Genomic DNA, 948 nt, shown 5'->3' with positions numbered 1-948 from the left:
ATCCATACGCTATCCATTCATCCATCCATCCGTCCAACCAATAAACCATCCATCAATATCCCTAAATCTGTTAAGCTTTACAGATTCCTGTTCCTCCATCCATTCATCCATCTTTCCAGTCCATGTGCGCATCCACCCATCCATCCATCCATCCATCCCTCCATATATCCATCCATTCCTCTGTCAACCCGTATATCCTTCAATTCATTCATTCATCCATGTGCGCATCCACCCATCCATCCATCCATCCATCCCTCCATATATCCATCCATTCCTCTGTCAACCCGTATATCCTTCAATTCATTCATTCATCCATGTGCGCATCCACCCATCCATCCATCCATCCATCCCTCCATATATCCATCCATTCCTCTGTCAACCCGTATATCCTTCAATTCATTCATTCATCCATGTGCGCATCCACCCATCCATCCATCCATCCATCCCTCCATATATCCATCCATTCCTCTGTCAACCCGTATATCCTTCAATTCATTCATTCATCCATGTGCGCATCCACCCATCCATCCATCCATCCATCCCTCCATATATCCATCCATTCCTCTGTCAACCCGTATATCCTTCAATTCATTCATTCATCCATGTGCGCATCCACCCATCCATCCATCCATCCATCCCTCCATATATCCATCCATTCCTCTGTCAACCCGTATATCCTTCAATTCATTCATTCATCCATGTGCGCATCCACCCATCCATCCATCCATCCATCCCTCCATATATCCATCCATCCATCCATCCCTCCATATATCCATCCATTCCTCTGTCAACCCGTATATCCTTCAATTCATTCATTCATCCATGTGCGCATCCACCCATCCATCCATCCATCCATCCATCCATCCATCAATGTATACTCAAGTACCCCTCCATCCTTCCAAGCTATCACACATCCATCCTTCCATTGATATCCAAATCACCACCCAC

Source organism: Nestor notabilis, unplaced genomic scaffold (assembly GCF_000696875.1).
Source record: "Nestor notabilis isolate BGI_N333 unplaced genomic scaffold, ASM69687v1 scaffold491, whole genome shotgun sequence".
NCBI lineage: Eukaryota > Metazoa > Chordata > Aves > Psittaciformes > Psittacidae > Nestor > Nestor notabilis.
Note: the sequence above shows the minus strand (reverse complement) of the source record.